A 27,043-nucleotide genomic window follows, 5' to 3' on the forward strand; every position below is an offset into this window, starting at 1 on the left:
AAATGGTTTTTTTTTCAAGAGATAAAAAATAAATAAAAATGGTGTCGATATGATGGCTAGTGTTGAGCGCAGCTGCTCGCTACTCGAGTTGCATCGGGTGCTTGGGTATTCACGGAGTATCGCTGATCCCAGTATGGTTCTTTTTGGGTGTCTAACAGCCAAAAAACATGCGGGAAAGGGACTCTAGCATGTCACTCGAGCACCTGCGACATTCGGTGGATGCCAGAGCACCCAATGCAAACTGCAGTAGCTTAACACTAATGAGGACATGTTCAATATGATGACCTAATATCAAATTCTGTGTCGTTCCTCTGTGTTCAAAATGCTCGCTATACCCCTGGATATAATCCTTGAGAGTGTGGTTTCCAAAATGGGGTCACTTGTGGGAGGTTTCCACAGTTTATGCATATCAGGGGCTCTCCAAACGCGACATGGCGTCCGCTCTCGATTCCAGCCAATTTTGCATTCAAAAAGTCAAATGGCGCTCCTTGTCAGCCATGCCGTATGCCCAAACAGTGGTTTTTCCCCACATATGGGATATCGGCATATTCAGAAGAAATTGCACAACAAATTTTGTGGTCCACTTTTTCCTGGTACTCTTGTGAAAATAAAAAAAGTTTGGGATTAAAGGAAATTTTTGGTGAAAAAGGGTAAATGTTTATTTTCTCCTACGTTGTTCAGTTCTCGTGAAGCACCTGAAGGGTTAATAAACTTCTTGCATGTGGTTTTGAGCACCTTGAGGGGTACAGATTTTAGAATGGTGTCACTTTTGGGTATTTTCTGTCATATAGGACCCTCAAAGTCACTTCAAACTTTTTGCCAAATTTCCATTTTTTCATAAATAAATTCAAGTCATATCAAAGAAATTTGACCACTAACATGAAGTACAATATGTCACAAAAATATTACCTCATAAAAGGACAGTGGTCATTCGCCCCTTTCTGACATAATAATCCGTCTATGTGCCCTGGGTCTATATGACCAGGGACGAATTATTACATCATTTCGATTGCCAGCGCACACGGGTGGTGCACAGGCGATCGCCACTGGGTGTCATCCGAATCTGACAGCTGACACCTGGCAATAAGTGCCAGGAGCAGTAACACACCGCTCCCAACACTCTAACCCCTTCATGACCCAGCCTATTTTGACCTTAATGACCTGGCCATTTTTTGCAATTCTGACCAGTGTCCGTTTATGAGGTAATAACTCGGGAACGCTTCAACGGATCCTAGCGATTCTGAGAGTTTTTTTGTGACATATTGGGCATCATGTTAGTGGTAAATTTAGGTCGATAATTTTTGCGTTTATTTGTGAAAAAATCAGAAATTTGGTGAAAACTTAGAAAATGTTGCAATTTTCAAATTTTGAATTTTTATTCTGTTAAACCAGAGAGTTATGTGACACAAACTAGTTACTAAATAACATTTCCCACATGTCTACTTTACATCAGCACAATTTTGGAAACAAAATATTTTTTTGTTAGGAAGTTATAAGGGTTAAAAGTTGACCAGCGATTTCTCATTTTTACAACAAAATTTACAAAACCATTTTTTTTAGGGACCACCTCACATTTGAAGTCACTTTGAGGGGTCTATATGGCAGAAAATACCCAAAAGTGACACCATTCTAAAAACTGCACCCCTCAAGCTACTCAAAACTACATTCAAGAAGATTATTAACCCTTCAGGTATTTCACAGGAACTAAAGCGACGTGGAAAGAAAAAATGGACATTTTAATTTTTCCAACAAAAATTTTCTTTTAGCATCAATTTTTTCATTTTCACATGGGCAACAGGATAAAATGGATCCTGAAATTTGTTGGGTAATTTCTCCTGAGTACACCGATACCTCATATGTGGTCATAAACCACTGTTTGGGCGCACGGCAGGGCTCAGAAGGGAAGGAGCGCCATTTGACTTTTTGAATGGAAAATATGCTGGAATATTTAGCGGTTGCCATGTCGCGTTTGGAGAGCCCCTGTGTGCCTAAACATTGGAGCTCCCCCACAAGTGACCCCATTTTGGAAACTAGACCCCCCCAAGGAACTTATCTAGATGAATGTTGATCACTTTGAACCCCCAGGTGCTTCACAAATTGATCTGTAAAAAAACAAAAAAAACAAAAAAAAAAACTTTTTTTTCATAAATTTTCTTTTAGCCTCAGTTTTTTCATTTTCACATGGGCAACAGGATAAAATGGATCATAAAATTTGTTGAGAAATTTCTCCTGAGTACACCGATACCTCATTTGTGGTCATAAATCACTGGGCGCATGGCAGGGTCCGGAAGGGAAGGAGCACCATTTGACTTTTTGAATGGAAAATTAGCTCCAAATCGTTATCGAACACCATGTCGCGTTTGGAGAGGCCCTGTGCACATAAACATTGGAGCTCCCCCACAAGTGACCCTATTTTGGAAACTAGACCCCTTATGGAACTTATCTAGATGTGTAGTGAGCACTTTGAACCCCCAAGTGCTTCACAAAAGTTTATAATACAGAGCAGTGAAAATAAAAAATAATTTTTTTTCCTCAAAAATGATTTTTTAGCACGCTATTTTTAATTTTCACAAGGCTAACAGGAGAAATTGGACCACAAAAGTTGTTGTTCAGTTTGTCCTGAGTACGCTGGCACCCCATATGTGGGGGGGAAACCACTGTTTGGGCGCACGGCAGGGCTCAGAAGGGTAGGAGCGCCATTTGACTTTTTGAAATGCAAATTACTTCTAATCGTTAGCAGACACCATGTCGTGTTTGGAGAGCCCCTGTGTACCTAAACACTGGAGCTCCCCCACAAATAACCCCATTTTGGAAACTAGACCCTCTAAGGAACTTATCTAGATTCATAGTGAGCACTTTGAACCCCCAAGTGCTTCACAAAAGTTTATAACGCAGAGGCGTGAAAATAAAAAATATTTTTTTTCCTCAAAAATTTTTTTAGTGTGCAATTTTTTATTTTCACAAGGGTACCAGGATAAATTGGACCCCAAAAGTTGTTGCCCAGTTTGTCCTGAGTACGCTGGTACCCCATATGTGGGTGGGGACCACTGTTTGGGTACACGTCGGGGCCCAGAAGGGAAGTAGTGACATTATGAAATGCTGACTTTGATGGAATGGTCTGCGGGCATCATGTTACATTTGCAGAGCCCCTGATGTGCCTAAACAATAGAAACCCCCCACAAGTGACCCCATTTTGTAAACTAGAACCCCCCAAGGAACTTATCTAGATGCCTTGTGAGCACTTTGAACCCCCAAGTGCTTCACAGAAGTTTATAACGCAGAGACGTGAAAATAAAAAAATTTCCACAAAAATAATATTTTAGCCCCCAATTTTTTTATTTTCCCAAGGGTACTAGGAGAAATTAGACCGCCAAAGTTGTTGTGCATTTTTTCCTGAGTACGCTGATACCCCATATGTTGGGGTAAACCACTGTTTGGGCACACGTCGGGGCTTGGAAGGGAGGGAGCACCGTTTGACTTTTTGAATGTAAAATTGGCTGGAATCAATGGTTGCACCATGTCGCGTTTGGAGACCCCCGTGATGTGCCTAAACAGTGAAAACCCCTCAATTCTAACTTCAACCCTAACCCCAACACACCCCTAACCACAGCCCTAACCCCAACCATAACCCTAACCCCAACACACCCCTAACCCTAATTCCAACCCTAACCACAAGCCTAACCCTCATTCTAACCCTAATTCCAACCCTAACCCTAATGGAAAAATAAAAATAATTTCATTTTATTAGTTGTTCCTGCCTATGGGGGTGATAAACGGGCGGTTTATTTACTTTTCATTCTATTTTGATCACTGTGAGAGTTTATCACAGTGATCAAAATGAATGAAAGGAAATTGCAGCCGGCGGGCGCACTGCGCATGCGCCCGCCATTTTCCAATATGGCGGCGCCCATGGTCCGGGACTGCGGGACACTGGGAGCCATAACGGCACTCGGTGAGTACCGGGGGGTGGGAGGGGGGGGGCGATCGGAAGGCGGGGGGAGCGGAGGGAGGGCGGGAGGGGGGCAGATGATGACAGCGGCGGCACATCGCCGCTGTCATTCAGTGTCGGGGGGCAGATTGCCCCCGTTAACCGTGGGGGGGTCGGATCAGTGTCACCAGCCATGTCCGATGCTACAGCAGCGTCGGACATGGCTGGATTGTAATATTTCATCAATTTTCTTTGATGAAATATTATTAATCGCTCTGATTGGCTGTTTCACTTTTAACAGCCAATCAGAGCGATCGTAGCCACGTGGGAGCGAAGCCACCCCCCCCATGGTGAAGTAAGCCCCCTGTATCTGCGAGTCGGGTGGCCTTTCAGTTACCTAGGTCACCCGACCCGCAGGGGGGCTTTAAAGTCATGACGCCACATAGGCGTCACTGGTCAGATTGGTACCAGTTTTGGTCGTGAAGGGGTTAATCCCCGAAATACTGCGATCGAATGCGATTGCAGCATTCCGAGAGCAGGCAGAGGGCTGACAGCCCTTCTACCTTTGGATCGGAGACCCTGCAGCATGATGCAGGGTCTCAATCATTGCCATGGTGACTTGGGTCACCAGAGCTCGGAAACTTGCTGATCATGCGCAGTGCACGACCAGCAATTTTCTCTGTCAGTGCAGAAGTGACAGTTTATACAGCACAGGGATGCTGCATCCCCATGCTGTACAAGCGATCAGCCCGTAAAAGAAAATGATTGTCTCATAGTGAGACTAAGTAAAAAAAAAAAGTACAATTGTTTTTTTAATTTAAAATAAAAAAATTACAAAAATCTAAACATTGTATCTATAAATAAATATTTATATGAAAAAAAGAACACATTTGGATATCAATACGAACGCAACGAACTGTCCCAGTAGTTAACACCATTAGTGAACACCATAAAAAAATAAATAAAAACAAGGCAAAAAAAATGCCTTATACCGCCAAACAAAAAGTGAAATAAAACACGATCAACAAGATGGATATAAATAAACATGGTACCACTGAAAACGTCATCTTGTCCTGGAAAAAAACAAGCCCCGATACAGCTCCATCAGCAGAAAAATTAAGTTATATTTCTCAGAATAAAGCGATGCAAAAATAACTTTTTTGGTTTTGAAAAGGTTCATCCTGTCAGGGGAGGCAACAGACAGAAGTTTCTATCTACAAGAGAGGCATTTTGGATATTAAAATTGGATATGAGATATCCAAATGGTATGAATTTCAGGAACGATTTATTTTATATTAATGGACTTTTTATTTTAGGTCACAATTTAATTGATTCCTCAGATGTTCTCTGGTTGTTTCCAATATTCTGCAATTGTAACACCAGTTGTATACCAATGCAATTATCTGTATGCCGCTGATTGGTGCTTTGTATGTATTTAAGGCTTCTTTTGCTTTATTGCACATATCCTATGACTAAAGGCGCAGTCAATGCGCCTGAAACGCGGCAGCTGTTTTTTTTTGTTTTACAGTTTTAAACATGGCTGCCTTAAATAAAGTTTTTGATATTTAAACCAGGTTGGAGTGAATCCTTCAATCCCTTTTCTTCTGTGCAAAAAACTATTTTTCTATAAAAGTTTTATTGTTTAAAAGCGCCAGAACATAAAAAATTACATACTGTAAATGAGGTATCGCTGTGAGGCTGTGTGCACACGCGGATTAGGTGCGGATTCATCAGCGCGGATTTTGTAAAATCCGCAGGTGAAACCGCAGGTCAAAAGATCTGAGGTTTTACCTGCGGATTGCTCTGCGGTTTTGCCCTGCGGCTTTTCATCTCCTCAATGGAGGAGATGGCAAACCGCAGGGGAATCCGCAGAAAGAATTGACATGTCAATTCTTTCTGCGGATTGAAAACCGCAGATAATGCGCGCGGAAAATTCCGCACCGTCTGCATTGCGGTTTTTGATTCCCATAGGGAATCATGCTACTGTACAATGCAGCAAAAACTGCTGCGGCCAAAACCGCTGCGGAACCGCAGCAAAATCCGCAGAGTGTGCACACAGCCTAATAATACTGAACTGAAGAATAAAACTGCCTTATCAAATTTACGACACACAGAATGGCATAACCCCCCGCCACGCCAAAGAAAAATCCTGAATTGCTGGTTTTTGTTCATTCTGCCTCCCAAAAATCAGAATACAAGGTGATAGAAAAATATCATGTGCCCAAAAATGGTAACAATAAAAACATCAACTCGTCACGCAAAAAACAAGCAACATCATGACTCTGTGTGCCAAAATATAGAAAAATTATAGCTCTCAAAATGTGGTGATGCAAAAACTATTTTTTGCAATAAAAAGCATCTTTTTGTGTGTGACTGCAACTAATCATAAAAACCCGATATAAATCTGGTATCGCTGTAATTGCATCGACCCGAAGAATAAAGTCACCTAATCACTTATACCGCATGAGGAACGGCATAAAAAAATAAATAAAACCAATTTTTCACCTGCTGTTGATTTGTTCATTCTGCCTCCCAAAGATCGCAGTAAGGCTCAGCGCACATTTATCGTGCGTTCCGCACTGAGTGCTTGCACCGGGAATTCCATGTAAATCTCTGAAATGCGTGATTCAGACGGAAACTCTGCCGGAAGATTCCCTATAATAGGTTTCTGTTGTTCTGGCATCTCAAGGGCTCTGCCAATATGACATGGCACCCTCAAACCATTCCAGCAAAATCTGAACTCCAATATGGCGCCTCTTCCCTTCTGAGCTTGCAAACTATGGTGCAATTTTTCCTGTTACCTTTATGAAATTGCAAAATTTGAGCCCAAAATAAAATTTCTGTGGGGAAAAATGTCATTTTTTATTTTCAAGGTGCTCACCACGCATCTAAATAAATTCCTTGAGGGGTCTAATTTCCAAAATGGGGCAATTGTTGGGGGTTTCCACTGTTTAGGCACCTCAGGGGCTTTCCAAATGGGACATGATGTCTGCTAATAATTCCAGAAAATTTTACATTTAAAAAGTCAAATGACGCTCCTTCCCTTCTGAGCCCTGCCGTGCGCCCAAACAGTAGTTTTCTCCCTCATATTGGGTATCGGCGTACTCAGGAGAAATTGCACAACAAATTGTATCGTGCAATTTCACCTGTTACCCTTATGAAAATGCAATATTTTGTACTAAAAACAGAATTGTGGGGAAAATCTTTTTTTTTTTTTATTTTTACAGCTCAACTTTATAAACTTCTGTGAAGCACCTCAGGGTACAATGTGCTCACCGCACATCTACATCAGCTCCCTGAAGGTCTAGTTTCCAAAATGGTGTCACTTGTGGGGGATTTTCACTGTTTAGGCACATCAGGGGCTCTCCAAACGTGACATGGCGTCCGCCAATTGTTCCAGTAAACTTTGCATTCAAATAGTCAAACGGTGCTCTTTCCCTTGTGAGCTATGCCATGCGCCCAAACAGTTGTTTTCTCCCCCATATGAGGCATCGGCGTACAGATACCATATCGGAGAAATTACACAACAAATTTTTGGGTCCATTTTTTTCCTGTTACCCTTATCAAAATAAAAAAAATATGATCTGAAATTTTTTTTGTGAAAAAAAGTTAAATGTTCAAATTATTTTCCACATTACAAAAAATCCTATGTAGCACCTGAAGGGTTAATAAACTTCTTGAATGCAGTTTTGAGCACCTTGATGGGTGCAGTTTTTAGAATGGTGTCACTTTTGGGTATCTTCTATAGACCCCTCAAAGTCAATTCAAATGTGAGGTGGTCTCTAAAAAATGGATTTGTAAATTTTGTTGTGAAAAAGGAGAAATCGCTGGTCAACTTTTAACAGTTATAAATTCCTAACAAAAAAAGTTTGGTTCCAAAATTGTGCTGATATAAGGTATACGTGAGGGAAATGTTACATATTAACCCTTCTCTGATATTAGATGTACTATTCCGTCCATGTGACCTGGGCTTTACTCCCATGGACGGAATAGTACGTCATTAGTGATCGCCGTGCACACGGGGGGTGTGCGTCCGATCGCGGCCGGGTGTCAGCTGATTCTCACAGCTGACACTACTGTAAGTGATAGGAGCGGTAACACACCGCTCCCGACACTTTGGCCCCCAGAATACTGCGATCGAACACGATCACAGCATTCCAGGAGCAGGCAGAGGGCTAACAGACCCTCTGCCTTTGGATTGGAGGCCCCGCGGCATGACGCGGGGTCCCGATCGCTCCCATGGTAACTCAATGTCGTCTTAATGACATCTGGGTTACCAGAGCTGAGAAACTTCCTGTCATGCATAGTGTATGTCAGGAAGTCTCTCAGGTCAGTGTGCATAGAGTGCAGTGCTGACAGCTTCTGTAGCATGCAGCTCTGCATGCTATAGAAGCGATCAGCCTGCACAAAATAAGTGATCCATAGTAGGACTACGTGTAAAAGTAAGAATGAAATATAATTTTTTTTTAAATAATTGTAAAAATATAAAAAAAAAAAATAGTAAAAAAATAATTTATTCTATCATTAAATCAATATTTGAATAAAAAAATCTAAACAATAAAAGTACACATATTTGGTATGGCCGCGTCCATAATGACCCAACCTATAAAACTGTCCCACTAGTTAACCCCTTTAGTGAACACCATAAAAAAAGGCAAAAAAAATGCTTTATCATCATACTGCCGAACAAAAAGTGGAATAACACACGATCAAAAAGACAGATATACACGTGGTACCCCTCAAAACATCATCTTGTCCCGCAGAAAAAAACGAGCCATCATACAGCCTGAGAAAATTAAAAAGTTATAGCTGTCAGAATAAAGTGATGCAAACAATTATTTTTTCTATAAAATGGTTTTTATTATATAAGAGCGCCAAAACATAAAAAAACGATATAAATGAGGCATCGCTGTAATCAAACGGACCCGAAGAATAAAACTGCTTTATCAATTTTACCACATGCGGAACGGTGTAAACCCCCCCACCACCTTCAAAAGAAATTAATGAATAGAAAGTGATCAAAAAATGTCGTGCCCGAAAATTATGCCAATAAAAACATCAACTCATCCCTCAAAAAATAAGACCTCACATGACTCTGTGAGCCAAGATATGGAAAATTTATAGCTCTCAAAATGTGGTGATGCAAAAACTATTTTTTGCCATAAAAAGCATCTTTAGCGTGTGACAGCTGCCAAACATAAAAACCCGCTATAATGCCACTTTCACACGTCCTGACAATTCCGGTACTGGAGAGGTCAGTGTCCGTGTGTGCAATACTTGTGGCACACGTGTGGCATGTGTGTGCCGCATCAGTACCACACGGACGGGCGCCAGGGAAGAGGCGTTGCAGTAAGCTGCTCCCCGGCGCCGGGTGCTGAACAAGGCTCTTGTTATTCTCCCTTACTCTGCCAGCTATCGGCGCGAGCAGGGGAAAATGAGGAGTTACATTTAACCCCTTAACGACCGCCGTTACACCTTTTAACGGTGGCAGTTAAGGGTACTTAAACCACAGCGCTGCTTTTTAACGGCGCTGATGTTTAAGGTTATAGCGCCCCCGAGCGTCTGAATTTCTCCGGGGTCTCAGTTGCCGGAGGTAGCCGAGACCCCAGAGAACATGATTTGGGTTGGATTTTACTGACCTCGGTGTTGCGATCGCCGTTATTAATGGTATAACGGTGACAGCAAAGAAAAAAAAAAGTCTGGTTTTCCATTTAATTTCTCTTTCCTCTGATGAAATCGCACATCAGAGGAGAGAGAAATAGGGTCCCCTGGTCCCTTCCATTGTCCCTGCAGGCCCACCTGAAGTCCCCCGGCTTCTTCTTCTGGGAGAAAATGGCGGGCGCAAACGCAGTGCGTCCGCCGAGATCTTCCGGTTGGCACCCAGCAACAAGAGATTTTTTTCCTATTGGTTCATTTTGGGTCTATCACAGTGATCAAGATAAAAAAAATAAATCAAACCCCGCTTTATCACCCCCTCAGTTAGTGAAAAATGATAAAATAAAAAAAAGTATTTTTTATTCTCCCATTGGGGTTAGAGTTGGGCCTAAGTTAGGTTAAGGTTGGGGCTAGAGTTGGGATTAGGGTTTGGGCTAAAGTTAGGGTTGGGGATAAAGTTAGGGTTGGGATTAGGGTTAGGGGTGTGTTGGGGTTTGGGTTGGAGTTAGAATTGGGGGTTTCCACTGTTTAGGCACCTCATGGGCTCTTCCAAACGCAACATGGCGTCCGATCTCAATTCCAGCCAATTCTGCGTTGTTGTTGTGGTCCGGTGCCTCCCATCTTGCAGCGATGCCATCTTCTTTCCTTCCTGTCGTGGCTCCGGTGCAGGCGCACTGCTCTGCCCTGTTGAGAGCGCCTGCGCACTGCAGGACACTGCTCTACCCTCAACAGGGCAGAGCAGTGCGCCTGCGCAGGAGCCACGACAGGAAGGGAAGAGGAGGACGGCATCGTATGAAGATGGGAGGCACCGGACCGGACGGCGACACCCATCGGACCGGACCTCCCCCCCCCCCCAGTGAGTATAATCAACTTTTTTTTCTTATCTTTCAGGTTACATCGCAGGCTTAACTACAGCATTACAGAATGCTGTAGATAAGCCCCTGATGTCGATGCCGGCAGCCCATAGATCAAAAAAAGGGTGACAGATTCCCTTTAAGGGCATAAAAATTCAAAGTTGGAAAATTGCAAAATTTTTAAAATTTTCACCAAAATTTCCATTTTTTTCACAAATAAACTCAAGTCATATCAAAGAAATTTTACCACTAACATGAAATACAATATGTCACATGAAAACAATGTTAGAATCACCGGGATCCTTGGAAGCATTCCAGAGTTATTACCTCATAAAGTGACAGTGGTCAGAATTGTAAAAATTGGCCTGGTCATTAACATGCAATTCACACTTGGGGGGGTAAAGGGAACCTATCAGCAGATTTGTGCACAGTAACCTACAGACAGTGTCAGTTCGGCGCCGTTATACTAATTAAAATGATACCTTGGTTGATGAAATCCGTCTTTATTTTCAGTTTTGAGTTAATGATATGCTCGTGCTCCGGGGCGGCCTGTGGGGGGGCTTCATGTGGTGCTCTGATTAGGTATTCATAATGCAGACTGCTGACAGTACACTGATCCCTCACTAATGTGCCCCCTAGTTTGCATAATGAATATATGTACATACTGAAGAAAAAAGAAAACCCTTCTGCAGGCAGGTATCAGCGTGGCACCTGCTCTGCAGCATAATTGCATGTTTAACCCCCAAGGGTGGTTTGCACGTTAATGACCGGGTCAATTTTTACAATTCTGACTACTGTCCCTTTATGAGGTCATAACTCTGGAATACTTCCATGGATCCTGGTGATTCTGACACTGTTTTCTTGTGGCATATTGTACTTCATGTTAGTGCTAAAATTTAATTGATATAACTTGCGTTTATTTGTGAAAAAAAACGGAAATTTGGCGAACATTTCGCAATTTTTCAACTTTGAATTTTTATGCCCTTAAATCAGAGATATGGCACACAAAAAAAAAACTTAAGGCTGGTTTCACACTAGCGTTTTATCTGTAAGATGGTGGTCGCAGGGTCTTGCGATTGCATGCGCTCATCAGTGTTTAGTGTGCGCTGTGCATTTTCCAGGTGTGCACCCAGACGCGTCGTACGCTACATGTTGCATTTTTTGTTCCGCCTACATCGTTAAAAAAAGCGCGTGAGCACGTGTGCGCCCAAAAATAGCATTACAGTCTATGGGGTCGCTGGCGTGCGCTTGGATGCGCGCATGTCAGCGCTTTGTGTGCGCATGCGATTTGAGTAAACAATGTCTAGACAGTTGTTTAAACCTCCCCCTAAACAAGCAACATTGTTTGGGAGGAGAGTTGATAAAAGAAGGTGTCTTCAGGGACACACCACTACAGCCTTGAAGATAAGAGCAGCTACAGAGAGCAGGAGAAGAGCAGCTACAGACAGCCTTGAATCGAAGACCAGACAAAAGCCTTGGATTCAGGCTTCAGCAGCCAAAATGTGAGTATTTTTCAACATAATGTGTGTGTGTCCTGTACAATTTATTATGTACTAATGTATTTTTTGTTTAAATTTCAGCATGTCTTCTTCTGGATCGGTCTATTCGCCATCTCGGCAAGAACTGGCCCAAGCTGATCGTGAGGTGAGGATATTGCTGCCTTTGGGTAAGTTTAGCTGCTGCCTCTAGAAATGTGTAATTTTTTTTTTTTCTTTACAGACATCGGACATGGCCAGTGAAGGTAAAGTGCGGGAGCAGTCGGAGCGGGAGCAGCGTAGCCAAGTCGTGGCGAGGAGACGCAATATTAGTATATAGTCTTTCCTTTTTTTTTCTGTCTTTATTTTCATCTTCTTCTCTGTTTCTTTATCTATCTTTTTCATTCTCCAAAATTACAAAGATTCTAATTTTTTTTTTTTCTCTAGGTACCACAACGGGATGACGAAGAATTTTACATCGACAACGAGCACCTGCTCTGCCTTGTTGAGGAGCGTATCCCGTTGTGGGACAGCCGTGACCAGCAGTACAAAGACACAGTGGTGACCCTGCAGCTCTGGAATGAGGTGGCCGCAGCGATGATGGATGGCTGGGACAGCGCCTCTCCAACTTCAAAAAAGGCGTTCAGTAAGTATAAAGCGGCTCTGTGATGCTGCATTGACTCTTGGTCTTGAAGGTACAGGTGTGTTTGCTGCAAGATATATTCCTGCATCAAACACATCAGTCCCCTCATGATCAATAGTGATTGCTTTGTGTATTGAAATGCTGTTTTGAAGCTGCATTTTTTGGTCCTGATGGTACAGGTGTGTTTGAGGCAAGATATATTCTTGCATCAAACACAACAATGCCTTCTGGAAAACAGTGATTGCTTTGTGTATTGAACTGCTGTCTTGACGCTGCATTGGATTTTTGGGTCCAGATGGTACAGGTGTGTTTGTGGCAAGATATACTGTAGTCTTGCATCAAACACACCAATGCCTTCTGGAAAACAGTGATTGCTTTGTGTATTGAACTGCAGTATTGATCCTGCTTTCACTCTTGCTCCTGATGATACTGTTGTGTTTGCTGCTACATATATTCTAGCAGGAAACATAACAGTGTCCTCAGGATCAACAGTGACGGCATTGTTTATAGAATTATTTTGTGCTGCCGCATTGACTGTTTGCAAAGTTCTATCAGATGTGTGTGCTGATAATTATGTTGCCTTCAGTGCATTGTCTAATGTTTTTTCTTTGTTTTTCTAACAGTGAACAAAGTCTGCACATGTTGGCTCTCGATGAAGGACCGCTTCAACACTGATGTTCGTGCTGAGGGACAGGTTCGCAGTGGTTCAGCGGCAAGGCGCAGAAGAAAGTACCGCTATCATCGCGAGTTGGCTTTCTTGAGACCGGTCCTTGCCAGCAGAGCGTAAGTATTATTATTATTTTTTTTTTTTTTTTATTACTATGTGATTTTCTATACCACAGCTGATGCTTCTTGTTAATGCATGATAGTAATGTTTTCCCTTTCTTTCCACAGCACTTGGAGCAGCAACCTGTCCCTGGAGCGGTCCTTCATCGGACGACCTCGGACCAGTCCCAGGCATCCTACAGCCAAGTATCATCTTGCAGGTCAGCAATACAGACAGCTGGTGACCAGGAAACTGGTCAATCGGGTGTTCCCCTGTCCCAGGTCTCTGCCACTGGTTATGCAGGCACTACCCGCCAGCGGCAGAGGGCCTTGGACAGGCCTGTCATGACCGAGTTCATGCAGTGGAGCGAGGCCTTTCAGGCCAGTCTCAAGGCGCTGTCCGGCAGAGTGGAAAGCGGTTTTTCCCTGATGGAACGCGGTTTTAACCACATGGAACACCACTTCCACTCTGTCGACCAGCGCCTTGACCGTCTGGAGGCCGACCTCAACAGACCATCACACCATTTTTTCAGTAAAATTGAACAGGGCATGGCGGAACCCCTTAGTCCTGAGCAACAGCTGAGTGTGTTACAGGCCTGCAACACTGCTTACTTGCAGGCTATGCAGCAGAATCGGTATGTGCAGCAGTCAGTGGTGTCATTTCCAACAGTGCCACCGCTGACTTGCTTCACCTCCCTACCGACTTCTGCTGCATACCACTGCACGGCCACCTGCATTCCAAGCCAAGTCGGACACCACCCCAAGTCCGAGTGCTGCTGGACACTCCTCCGCCACCACCACTATGGCAAGCGCTGCTCCTGTATGGAGCACCACCACCGCCACTGCACCACCTGCTTGGACCACTGACACCACTAGTCAACATCATCAAAGGAGCACCGCCAGCACTCCTCATCAAAGGAGCACCGCCAGCACTCCTCATCAAAGGAGCACCGCCACCAATTCTCCTTCTAGGAGTTCCTCCAGAACTTCTGCTCGGATCACCGACACGCAGTCTCCTTCTAGAAGCACCGCCACCACAGAGCAGCAGAATGGTGACCCACATTCCATCTTTTACAGGTCAACGCCACGGTCCACCGTCTCCAAGCGGTCGAGCAAAGTAAGGCGGTCACATGGTGGAAGTCGGGCCAGGCAGGATACTTCTGCGCCAAAGAAAAAAAAACAAAAAACTGTAAAACTGTTTGTCCATCCACCCTCTCCTCCTAATGTGTCTCAACCTGCCTCCATGTCCATTCCAGAGCTCCCTTCCCCCAGTACTTTCGTCGCCCCTTCTCCTAGAACCCCTTCCTCAACCTCCAGCCATTCCTCGTCTCTCCACACCCCCAAAGTATCCCAATCTTCCCCCAAATGTCATTCCTAATAAAAAATTATTTTTTTGTGGAAAAATAAATGTGCAATTCTGCTTTCAAAAAATTTGGATTGATTACAGTGTCAATCGCCGACTACACACACTGCGCGGTACACACACTGCGCCGTACACTTAGCGTTTTTGACACCAGATATCTCAATTACTGAGACATGTTTCTTGTGTCAGTCTTGGAGATATGTGTTGGTTTTTTTGACAATCTATATGACTTGTATTTTCCACACCAGTCTCTACATTCTTCTAATATTGCACAGACTGGATCCAGCAGGGTTCCCCAACTCCAGTCCTCAAGGTCCACCAACAGATCATGTTGTAAGGAATTCCATTTTTTTTGCTCATGTGAAGCAGTTCTCAACGGAGCAATGGAATTACTTACAACATTATTTGTTGGTGGTCCTTGAGGACTGGAGTTGGGGAACCCTGCTGAATTCAGTCTGTGCAATATTACAGGAATGTAGAGACTGGTGTGGAAAATACAAGTCATACAAATTATTGTTTTTGACACCAGATATCACCATTACTAAGACATGTTTCTTGTGTCACTCTTGGAGATATGTGTTGTCAAAAAAACCACTGGTACACCTGGCGAGTTGATAATACTATTGGGAGTGTAAAAATACAAAATGCACTCAGTACAGGTATGAAAACATTGTTTTATTAACCCAACAACAAGAAATTTTTTTTACACCATTTGATCTTGCCATTCCACCCGGCCTACATCCGAGATGAAGTAGGCCGCAAATTGGTCCCTCATTTGGCCGACTTCAACCGATGACCTGAGAGGGTGCTGAGTAAATTCAGGCAATGGGTTAGGAGCAATATCATCAAGATGTAAGTTTGGATGCTCTCTAGCCATGCCAAAATTATGTAGAACCACACAGGCCTTCACCACCTCATCCACTGTTTCCAGTTTTAGATTTATGGCTGTGCCGAGAATGTGCCATCTGGATACAAGAATACCGAAGGCACTCAACAGTTCTTCTGGCCCTGGTCAGCCTGTAATTAAAAATTCTTTTTGTGTGGTCCAAGTCCCGGCTGGAGTAGGGCTTGAGCATGTTTTGGCAGATCTGGAATGCCTCATCCACAACCATTACAAAGGGCTGTGGGGGAGCTTCGGTGTTGGGAAGAGGCCGTGGCATGGGAAAATTAAATTGGCTGCCATACAATCTCCGGCCCATGTCCGAATTCTTAAAGGCCTGGGAGTCATTTCCACGGCCAAATGCCCCAATGTCCACTGCTACAAACATACAGTCTGCATCTGAAATGGCCATGAGTACTGTAGAAAAGTGCTTTTTATAGTTGTAGTACTCCGATCCAGTTCTTTTTGGCTTGATAATCCGGATGTGTTTCCCATCCACCACTCCCAAACAGTTGGGGAAATTGCATACTGTCCAGAATTTTTCGGCGATTTCCAACCACTTTTCTGCGGTGGGCAGGGCCATGAATTCTGGACTGAGAACATTCCACAAAGCCCGGCAGGTGTCCGCTACAATTCCAGACAACGTGGAGATTCCAATATGGTACTGGAAGTGGAGTGAAGAGAGTGTTTCTCCAGTTGCCAGGAATCTGGGAAACAAAGCAAAAACAACAAATATTACTTCTGTATATGGATTTTAAAAACACCAACAATAAATTAAATTAAAAAAAAAGTTTATAAAAATACATCTGCAGCCTTTTGTAAATTACATGCCATAAAAAAAAAAACTGCAGCTTTTTGTCAAATACATGGCAGAACTATAATTCTGCCAGATTTGTAATAGTACATGTCACAACAAAGAAAATTCTGCAGGCATTGGTTTTGCAATACTACGTACCGTAATGTAACCAGTAGCCGTTCCTCAGGAGTAATCGCACGCCGGAGCTGCGTGTCCGGTCTCCGGATGGCTTCTTGGACCCGACCAAGCAAATAGTTAAAGCTTTGTTGGGACATCCGGGTATAATCTGTAAATTTCTCCAGGTTTGCCTGTAGCTCACTGTAGAGGGTGTGGTACGCTCCACGGCTCTCCCGGAGTTCAATAATGGGATGTATCCACAAACGACGCCGCTGCCGTATTCGCTGCCTCTCTCTCTCCCTCTGTTCATGGCAAGCAACTGCATAAGACTGAGCCATCCTGATGTCCAGATCGAAATCAAAGTAAAAACTCTTCCAGCGCGGAGCCATGTTTCTCAAGTCAAATGCAAGCAAATGTGAAGAATTCAGTGGTGGCTCTGCATATCTGCTCAGAAGATGCGTCCCCTCTTCCTGCCCATGATGATGATACTGACGAGTTGAGTGGGCTTTCAGAGATGTAGGAGGAGGAACGATCTGTTACGAGTAGGTGAGGCTGATAGCTTGCCTGATCCAATTCATGATTGTAATTTTTGCCAACTTTTTGCCTTTATTCCGACCGGAAATTTGAATAAATAAAATCTGGTCAATCCTCCAGCTCTCCATCTGTTGGAGGTAGAAGAGAACAACTCTACAGACGTCGAGGGTGTGAAAGGCTTCTTTCGTGTTGGAGGGGTTTGTACAGAAGGAAGGTAATACAATGTCCTGGAACCTATGAAAGTCTGAGACTACCTTAGGCATAAAGGAGGGATTTAACCTTAGGAAGATGCTATCTTCTGTGATGGTCAAGTATGGCTCCTGTATTGAAAGGGCCTGTAATTCTCCTATGCGCCTTGCGGTAGTAATTGCTACCAAAAACACAGTTTTTAGTATTAAGCTTTCCCGAGCCGTGGAAGACAGTGGCTCAAATGGTTCCCTGGTCAAGCCTTTGAGAACTAGGTTCAAGTCCCATGGAGAAACTGACTACGGAGTCTGGGACGGATTCTAGTTGCTGAGGTTATGAATCGCTTGATCCATCGATGGCTTGCCAGATCTTGATTGTAAAATGAACTAAGAGCTGACACCTGTACCTTTAGTGTACTAGGAGTGAGCCCTAGAACTAAGCCGTCTTGAAGAAATTCTAAGATTTGTGTGATATTAGGATGGAAGGAGTCCAGGGCACTTAGGGAACACCAAGATGAGAACATCTTCCAAACCTTCCCGTAAATGGCGTTAGTCATGCTCAGCCTAGAATGGCCGGTGGCCCTGTAGAGTTTGGATCACTTCCTTGGAAAGGCCTTAAGCCATTAGAATTCCGGCTTCAGTAGCCAGGCCGCAAGATTCATTCTGTGCGGGTCTGGGTGCAGTAGAGGGTCTTAGTAAAGGAGACTTCCTGAGCCATGATACGTAGGGTTCCGTACCAGCTTTTCCCTGGCCACAAGGGAACCACTAGGACTTGTTCTGCCCGTATCTTCTGCAGTGTTCTCGCTACCGTGGGAATCGGAGGGAAAGTGTAAGCCAGATTGAATTGCCACGGATGGGAGAAGACATCTACTCCCCACGCTCCGTCGGTGGGACTGAGGGAAAAAAGTTTCCACCTTCGCGTTTTGACTGCTGGCAAAAAGGGTCCACATCGGGATTTCCCCACCTTGACACCGGAGGCAAAAATACTCTTTGGTCTAGGCTCCATTCCCCGGAATGAACGTCCTTCCTGCTGAGGAAGTTCGCCTGCTGATATGGACAACAGACGTTTCTCTGCTCAAGAAAAATTTCTTGCAGCTACCAATTTTTTGGTTGAAGAATTTCGTGCCTCCTTGGTGTCTGATGTAGGACACTGTAGTCGCATTGTCTGGGCAGACACGTACATGATGATTTGGACAAGGGTTGATGCTGCTTTCAACGCTTCCTCCACAGTTTTCAGTTCTCTCAGATTTGAGGAGCTGGCTCTGACGTCTGGGGCCATACCCCCTGGAAGTGTGATTTCTCCACTATAGCACCCCAGACTCTCTGACTGGCGTCTGTGGTGACAATTTTCAGGGAGAGCTGATCCCAGCTGATGCCCCGCTGGAGGTTCTGGTAGTCCAGCCACCATAGGAGAGACGCCTTTACATGACCAGGAAGAGGGGTTCTCTTGGTCAGAGCATTCCGATACTTCTTCGAACACCGGAGTACATAGGACCGAAGGAACAGAGTATGGGCTTGAGCCCAGGAAACAGTTTGGACGCACGCTGTAAACGAACCTAGGATGGACATTGAGTCTCAGGGTTGGTGCTCTCTGGTCTCGAACCTGGAGGACCTCTGAACAAGGTCAAGTTGTCGTTCCCTGGGTAAGAAAGATGTTCGCCTTCCTGAGTCCAGGAGTATCCCTAAGAACTTCCTCCCTGACGAAAGAAGGTCTGATTTCTCTAGGTTGGGGATCCAACCCAAGGACTGTAAAATCTCCAGGGACTTTCCTACGTCCTGGTTCAGGCGAGACGTGGATGGAGCCCTTATTAGAAGGTCGTCTAGGTATCGCACAATGCAAATCCCCTGCTGGCAAATGAAGATCATTGCCTCTGCCATTATCTTGGTAAACACTCGAGGGGCTGATGACACCCCAAACTGCAGGACATTGAACTGGTAGTGGTTGACCCGGGGACCCTGGAAAACCGCAAACCTGAGGAATTCCCTGTGGTCTGGATGAATCGGGACATGATAGTAAGCGTCCCTCAGGTCTATTGTGGCCAACACCCAATTTGTCCTATGAGGAGGAGTGCCGACTTAACCGACTCCATCCTGAATCATCTGTACTTTACCACTTAAAGTTTATTATAATCCTGCTTTCCAGAGGGTTTTACAATTACGAAGAGGCGAGAGTAGTGGCCTATGCCTATCTCCTCTCGATTTGCCCGCTGGTCTCCCATTCTGGTCCCGGACCTGCTCCAAGCTGCCTAGCCATTGAGACCCGACGGGAGCAGTCACGCACAGCGTGGAACTGGGTAGATCGCCTTGAAGAATTGTCTATGTCTGACAGCAATGATTTTTGGAGGTACGCTTGCAAGGACGTCACTCTTAGGCATTAAGGGGGAGGACTCTCGAACCTCAATCTCAGTCCATCGTGAAAGGTGCGAATAACCCATTGGTTTGAGGTTATGGATTGCAACACTATGAAATTCAAGGGTCTGCCCCCGACCGGAGAACCGTGAATTCTGGGAGGACTGGTCACGGGGAGGGAGACGAAAAAATCGTTTCCTAGGTTCCGGAAGTCTTTTTATCAGTGGCTTTCTCTAGGATATCATCCAGAACTGGGCCACATAATAATTTCCCTGAAAGGGAAATGTATAGACATTTGACATAAAATCTCCTCCCCAAGCTTTCAGCCATAGAGTTCCCCAGAGTTGGAGAGGTAAATGCATGACCCGTGACCTGCGATTGCAGGCTGGTCTCCCATTCGGGTCCCGGCCCAGGCTCAAGCTGCTTAGCAGAGGCCACCTGACACAGAGTTGTGGAGGTGTCCCAGGATTTCCTGAGCAAGCTTGCAATTGAGAGTTGCCCTTAAATGGAAGACCCGCTCTCCTGCACGTCCACTTTAGGGACTTCCCATACGGAGCCATCTCCGTCCAAGGGAAAAACTGATTCCTCAATTTTGAGGTGACACTAAGTCTCTCTCGGGAGGGGCCCATTACCAGCCGTGAATGGGAAACCTCTTTGGGGCTTTAGGCTTCAGCCCCTCCAAACATCTCATCCTATATAGAGAACTCCACTTCCTCCCGTACTAACTAATCTGGTCTCTCATTCCGGTCCCGGCCCAGCCTCAAGCTGCTTAGCGGCCGTGACGAATGTAGTCACGCTCACCCTAGAATGGCCGGAGGCACCTTTGGAAGAGAAATAGTATTCCCAGATTTGAGGGTGGAAGTGGAACCCTCATTTCCCCAAGCATCCTCTGAGTTAGAGGTATCAAATTCACCCGAGTCAATCAGATTCCAAAGGTGCCGATTTCCTCCAAGCAGGAGGGGGCTGTGGCTGGAAAAATGTCGTCATAGAAGATTGGACTTCTTGTCCGATGAGATGTTTTATACTGTCCAGTAGGGAGGGCTGCTCTGTACGTAATACATCGTCCGTGCAGGGCTGACAAAGCTTCTCCTATATGAAGAGGGAAGCCTGGAACCACACCTGGTTTATTCTTTTTAGGGTCAGAGGCCTTGTCTCCCTACAAGAGAGAGAGAAGATGATAAAATGAGTAGGGAGAAGACATAATAATGTGGAGGCCGGAAAGTGTATGACTAAACGGCCATAAATTATGATCAATAATATATATTGTATATCATGATCCACATATTAGGACTATCCAATGAAAAGGACACTGCACATTCAATAGAAACTACCCAAGGAGAAAAAGCAGTCAAAAATCCATAAAAGCCAAATTTTATTAAATAATGTAAAATGTTAAATAAGGACATACGGTGTATGGTAGGGAAAACAGGAATAAACAGCATAATGGTCAAAAAAGGGGGACCAGCCACACTGCAAGCATCGCACCAGGAGTTAACGTGTTAAAGTAAACAAAATGACAATAATCGGACAGGGAAAGAATGGCAAATATTGTTATGGCAAGGAGTGTACAAAAGCATCACCACATAGCCAAAGGATAATATCCTATTAGATGGCACACTACCCTGCCCGTGAAGGACACATAACATCCATAACTGATGCTATGTAAAGCATCAGGAACAAAAGCAAAAGGTAATATTGTTATACCTGGAAGCAGTGGTGGCAGTGGGGTCGGTCCAGTCCCCGACGCGCGTTTCGGAGCCAAAGGACCCCTTCCTCAGGGGGAGACATCCTCCGATATGGCTGTCATGGAAGGTGACTAGAGAAACAAAAGATTAAACAACCACAAGATGGATTTCATCAACCATGGTATCATTTTATTGAGTATAACGGGGCCGACCTGACACTGTCTGTAGGTTACTGTGCACAATCCTGCTGACAGGTTTCTTTTAAGTATTTTGCGTGACATATCTCTATAATTTAAGGGCATGAAAATTTAAAGTTGGAAAATTGCGAAGAATTTGCCAAATTTCCTTTTTTTTCACAAATAAACGCAAGTCATATCAAAGAAATTTTACCACTATCTTATGATATACAATATGTCACGAAAAAAAACAAACAATCTTAGAATCACCGGGATCCATTAACGCGTTCCAGAGTTATTACTTCATAAATTGACAGTGGTCAGAATTGTAAAAATTGGCCTGGTCATTAACGTGCAAACCACCTTTGGGGGGGTAAAGGGGTTAAGATCAAAATGGGCTTAGTACTTAAGGGGTTAATCCCGATAGTTATACCACACAAGAACATTAAAAAATAGCATTTCCCTCATATTTCAGGAATTAATGCAGAGTGGCATGACAGGAATGAAAAAAATATTTTTACCATCTAAATGTTGCTAACACCTGAACATATCCCTATCGATGGCAGACTTTATGGTTGTGAATCGCCATGGCAACCATCAGGACCACACAATCATGATCACAGGATACCGATGGGGTTAAAGAGGAAGCCCCACACTCTGATAAACATTTAGACGCTGTAGTCATCTAAGGAGTTAAGCTGCCATCGTCGAAACCAACACTGATCGTGACTGATGCATCAGGGTGTCAGCTATACTGTACAGCTGCTGGATATTCACCTGTCTGGGAATGCTGTTCACTTATATCTCAGGTCAGTAAAAAGAAGTACTGCTGGTCATTAGGGGATTAAAGACTCTAAAAACTTCCAATTTTAGTTTCAATAATTTTATTTTGAAATATAAAATTCAACTTCAAAATTTTCTCTCCCGTGCAAGGGAGCATATATTATCATTATAACAAACATTTAGTAATTTCAGATTTATAAAAGGGGAGACAGGACAGACGAGGGTGGGGTGAGACACAAGGAATCTATTTGTAGAAGATTTAAATATTTACAATAGTATCATTATTAATCGGCTCGGGGCATCCATTACAAATATGTGACCAACAACATTAGAGACATACAGTATATGGACTCAGGCTCAACCTAACTATGGAGAGAGCCGCAGGGCCCAGTCCAGTTGCGCATTTGATTGTAGTCCAATCCAGGGGTGCCAAACCTTGAAGAAAGAGTCCCACATGTTAGTTCTGGTTGCTTCTATTCTTTCATTTAACATAATAGTATTCATTTTTTCCTTTACCAGGGATATTGATAATGAAGGCTTTTCCACCTTGCCGCAATGTGGATCTTAGTGGCCATACATAAATAATTTACAAGTTTGTGGAAACTTTTTGGACATTGCGGAGGCCTGATTCCCAGCAAGAGGGCAGAAGGATCCATATCTACCAATTCACCAAACATTTGTTCCACTAGACGCTTCACCTCTTTCCAAAGTTCAGAAACAACCAAACAAGACCACCAGATGTGTTTCATGTCACTCAACACCTAGCAACCCCTAAAACATTTGCCCGAGACAATAGGATAAATGCTATGGATTTTTTTCCGGTGCATAATAGGCTCTGTATAGAACTTTCAGGGAAGTCTCTATAAGAGAAGTTTGATGACTACCTTTTGATAACGTATCACAACTGGGGCACCATTCATCAATTGACTTATCAAATCCTAGATCCTCCTCCCATTGCAACATGTATTTTAATTTTCTATAATCTTGCGGTGAGCCCATGGCAGAGTAGATCAATGCGTTAGGCTTCGGGTTCCTGTCGCTGCACAGCGGGAATCCCGAGCCTCGCTTCCGGCGGTCTCCCATTCCTCTCTGGCCGCAGAGGAGGTTGCTCAGCAAACTCGTCGGTGTCGGCGCTCTGCCCAGACCAGCTCCGTGGGTTTGCTTGCTGCTGCCACCTCTGGCACAGCTATGGCAGTACATGCTGCTCAGCAGCGAGATTCTCCAGGGACTAAGTCCCCATGTCGGGCCACTGAGCATGCCCGTGGAGTGATCTCCCATTGGAGATCGAAGGTCACGTGCTCAGGTCCTGCTCCTGTTCGGATTGGCCCATCCAAGAAGCCAGGAAGGTCCCGGACGCTCCCGGCTATAAAAGGTTTGCATGGCCGCTCGGCCATGCACTAGGATAGACTGTATTTTCAGACTATAAGGAGTGTGTGATGTATGCACGTATGAATGTCTGGTGACTGACTCATTATGAAACCCCTACCCTTGGTACGTATGTGTTGTGCAGCCTAGCCTGCTAGCGCCCAGGCTTAGGCGCAGGTAGGTCAGAGTGAGTCAGGCATTAGTCATCATCAGTGAATCGGCACGCCTCAGTGCAAGTGCTCCACACTCCTTAGCCAGCGTCTATAGCGGCGTTCGTGGCAGCGACGCCGCACGCTCAGTGGCCTAGAGGGACTCTAACCTCGTGTCCTTGGGGTAGAGTTCTGTGGCCGTTTGCTGTGCGCTCTTTGGCCGGGCTCTGTGAGCTAAACAGGCTCCGACATCCACGTTCTGCGGCTGTGCAGTTCTGTGAAGTAACAGAGTCCGCTCCTGTTCACACTGGGTGACGTAACCCACGTGTGACTGTTTTCACGCCGCTCTATTCTTCCGCCATTTCCTAGCAGCAGTGTACCACCTCTGCACGGTGGACCCCAGGCTGCGAACGCACCCACTATTTAATAATCTGGTGCGTTCCACCAGCCCTAACATTATCCTAGCAATGGCGAACGAACAGCGACTGCATAGGTACATCCAGCAGCTGGAGGGTAGGTTGGCAGCGCTAGAGTGTTCCACCTCAGCTGCGGATGTTATTTCGGTCGCCGTCCAAGCAGCTACAGAGGCTGTTGCCTGTGTCTCCACAGCCAGTCCTGCCCCGACCTTGTCCCGCCTCCCGTTGCCCGAGAAGTTCTCGGGTGATGGTGCTTCATGCAGGGGTTTCGTGAGTCAGTGCTCCATTCACCTGAAGTTGCTGGCCACACGATTTCCCTCCGAGCGGGCCAAGGTGGGGTTTATCATCTCCTGTCGGGCAGGGCCCTGGAGTGGGCCACCCCACTGTGGGAGCGTGGGGATCTCCTGGTACAGAATGCCACCCATTTCCTGGTCACTCTGTAGCAGGTGTTCCTGGGTCCTCGGGTCACACACGATACCGCACTTCAGTTGCTGGCTTTGACCCAGGGTGCGTCTCTTGTCAGCCAGTATGCCATCCTCTTCAGAACTCTGGCCTCGGAGTTGGAGTGGTCAGATAAGGTTCTCATACCTATATTCTGGAGAGGCCTCGCTGATCATGTCAAAGACACCCTGGCCACCAGGGAGGTGCCCACCACTTTAGAGGAGCTCATCACGGACTCTACCCGAATTGACATTCGCTTCACGGAGCGAGGGATGGAGCGCTCCAGGTCCCGCCAACATTATAGGTTGGCTCCAAATTTTGCTAGGCCACTGGAACCTCCCGGTCAGCCTCCCGAGCCTCCAGAGGCCATGGAGGTGTCCCGCACGGGGTCCAGGACCCGGTCCGCGTGGGTACCTCCAGTCTGCTTCCGCTGTCGGCAGACTGGGCATCTTGCTAACCAGTGCCCACAGCGCTCGGGAAACGCTCCCGTCTAGTGGTTATCGGAGGGGGCCTACTAGACACCGCGACTTTCTCCTCTAAGCTCCTGTTTAAAGGGGCGTTAGAGTTTAATTCCTCCACTCTGATGGTGGAGGTTTGTATGGACTCTGGGGCGGAGGGCAATTTCATGTCATCTGTCTTCGATCAACAACACGCAGTCCCCCTGGTCTTACCACCTCAACCAGTCACCAGCAGAGTGGTGAATGGGGTGACACTCCCGTCCCAAATCACCGACCAGACGGCTCCACTGAGACGCTCTTTATCTCCTTCTCATCAGGAGATGCTGTCTCTCCTTGTTATGCCCGAAGGGATCGACCAGGTCCTCCTAGGGGTTCCCTGGTTACGATCTCATTCTCCCCACATAGTGGTCTTTGGGGAAAATCCTCGGTTGGAGCAAGTCCTGCGAGGGTAGGTGTCTGAGGCACTGCGTACAGGTCGGTACTTCTGAGGTTCCTGCAGATCTCTCCTCGCTTCCCAAGCCATATCAGCAGTATGCAGACGTGTTCTCCAAGAAGGCGGCAGAGACCCTTCCGCTGCACTGCCCTTACGACTGTCCTATTGACCTCTTGCCTGATGCGGAGCCTCCCCGGGGTCGAGTATATCCCCTATCTCTTCCAGAGACAGAGGCCATGTCTCAGTATATCAGGGAGAATCTGGCAAGAGGATTCATTAGGAAGTCGGTGCCACCGGCAGGAGCGGGATTCTTCTTTGTCCAAAAGAATGGGGAATTACGTCCATGCATTGATTACAGGGGTCTTAACGCCATAACCGTTAAGAACTAGTATCCTCTGCCCCTGATATCGGAACTGTTTGATAGGCTACGGGGAGCGAGAGTGTTTACTAAGCTCAATCTGCGGGGAGCCTATAACCTGATTCGCATCCGTGAGGGGGACGAATGGAAGATGGCTTTTAACACCAGAGACGGGCACTATGAGTACCTGGTGAGGCCCTTCGGGATATGTAACGCTCCAGCCGTCTTCCAAGACTTTGTGAACGACATCTTCCGGGATATGCTTACCACCTCGGTAGTAGTCTATCTGGACGATATTCTCATTTATTCTCCAGATATTGACTCCCACCGGAGAGATGTTCGCAAAGTTTTCGATCTCTTGCGGGCCAAATCTCTTTATGCCAAATTGGATAAATGTGTGTTTGAGCAGGAGTCCTTGCCTTTCCTGGGCTACATCTTCTCAGCCAAGGGTTTGGCCATGGATCCTGCCAAGCTACAGGCAGTGATGGATTGGCAGGAACCCCATTCTCTCAAAGCGGTGCAGCGGTTTATGGGGTTCATAAATTACTATCGCCAATTCATTCCCCATTTCTCAACTTTAGTCGCGCCCTTGGTAGCCCTCACCAAGAAGGGTGCAAATGCCAAACTGTGGTCGGAGACTGTCGCCAATGCCTTCGCCTCCATTAAGTCCCACTTCGCTAGCGCTCCCATTCTACATCGCCCTGATGTAGATAAGCCCTTCATCCTGGAGGTGAAGCAGTCCTTTTTCAGAAGGACTCTCAAGGTCGGAAGCACCCATGCTTTTCTTCTCTAAGACCTTCACACCGGCGGAGAGGAATTATTCCATCGGGGACAGGGAGTTGCTAGCAATGAAGCTGGCCTTCTCAGAGTGGAGACACCTCCTGGAGGGGGCTCGCCACCCATTCCAGGTGTTCACCGACCACAAAAATTTGGTCTATTTACAGACAGCCCAGCGGCTGAATTCTCGCCAGGCCAGATGGTCCTTGTTCTTCTCCCGCTTCCATTTCACACTGCATTTTCTCTCCGGGGAGAAGAACGTCCGGGCCGATGCTCTTTCCCGCTCCGTGGTGTCATCGGAGGAGCCTCGGTTGATAGTCCCATCAGAGAGCCTGAGGACCGTGGCTCCGGTTGCTCTCGAGTCTGTACCTCCGGGCAAGACTTTGGTCCCTGCCCATCTGTGACCGGAGGTCCTTCTTGGGCCCATTCGTCCAGGGTGGGTGGCCATTTCGGGATCA

General features: G+C 45.6%; 1 protein-coding gene across 1 annotated transcript in view; it reads right to left on the minus strand.

Annotated features, from left to right (window-relative positions):
• Window positions 1-27,043, minus strand: part of LOC141070185 (uncharacterized) — a 149,665-nt gene that overhangs the window by 59,239 nt on the left and 63,383 nt on the right. The gene's annotated exons all lie outside the window — the stretch shown is intronic.

The sequence above is a fragment of the Dendrobates tinctorius genome, unplaced genomic scaffold, assembly GCF_039654945.1.
Source record: "Dendrobates tinctorius isolate UK_male_01 unplaced genomic scaffold, ASM3965494v1 ptg000013l, whole genome shotgun sequence".
NCBI classification, from domain to species: Eukaryota; Metazoa; Chordata; class Amphibia; order Anura; family Dendrobatidae; genus Dendrobates; species Dendrobates tinctorius.